Genomic DNA, 1,186 nt, shown 5'->3' with positions numbered 1-1,186 from the left:
TAAAGTTGCGGTTAGAGAAACAGAGATACAGCATGCAAAGTTAAAGATATACATTTAACCCATAAAGACCCAAACATCTACTGATCTAAACTGTTTAATACCTGTTAATCCACTCATCTATTAATACATTTAAATAACTGGTGTAAAATTAAGTTTGTCATCTTTTTATGGTCATCAGATATGACCTATTTGGATGTTTAGAAGGTAAGTAGTTACCATGGAAACACCGTCATCCTCTATAACATTGACTCACAAGCAAAAACCATTGAGTTTGATAAATGACAGTGGATGGAAACACATGTTTTTACTCCCAGTTATTCATATATTTGCTGAAAAAGTCACTTTTTCTTGAATTTTCTGTTTCTGATAAAATAACCCTCAACTTTAATCTGAGCTTTAATGAACATCAATGAATTAAATATGGGAAAATACCTAATATTCACACACACACACAAAAAAAGCAGAAGGTAATATTATAGGAAATGATGATAAATCATTTAAGAAAAGCTAAATATTGAGAAGAAAATATTTTGGAACTGCCACATAAGTAGCACTGGGTCTTTATGGGTTAAACAGACACATGTATATAAGTTTGTCCATTTCCAAAGCAGGTCATCTGGTCAGTAGAGACTAAAAACATCCACTGGTCTTTGCACTTTTACAAAACAATAAGCTCAGTTTACAATCTTCACAATGTCTGACAACATACTCAGATGAAACATGCTGTGGTAGTAAGTGTTTATCTGCTTCCCCTATCATATCTACACTTCCTTTTTCAAAGCTGCCGTTTATACCAGGCAGTCAAGTATTAAAAGCTGTGAGGCTGGTTTGTGTTGGACTTTCCATTTACTATTTCATCTTTTAGCAGAGAAGTAGATGCAAATGCTGATTTAATGTTTGCACCCAAGGAAAAGTGAAAAAGTACAGGCCGTGAAATGTCAGTGGACAAAGTAAACACATCTACTTTTTTTTTTTGTGGACAAACCTGAACCTAAAATTGAATCTCACATGTAAGATTGTGGTTTTTATGTTGTTTTGGTTGGACACAGTGTTGATGTTGGAAAAGAACAAAGTGATGCAAACCATCAAATATATTAAAACTAATGGAGGGAGTCTGTTCTGAAAATAGAAAGTACAGATCATTTTGTTAAAATTTAGGAAAATCAAAATCTTTTTTTATGAGACT

This window comes from Sphaeramia orbicularis, chromosome 10 (genome assembly GCF_902148855.1).
Source record: "Sphaeramia orbicularis chromosome 10, fSphaOr1.1, whole genome shotgun sequence".
NCBI classification, from domain to species: domain Eukaryota; kingdom Metazoa; phylum Chordata; class Actinopteri; order Kurtiformes; family Apogonidae; genus Sphaeramia; species Sphaeramia orbicularis.
Note: the sequence above shows the minus strand (reverse complement) of the source record.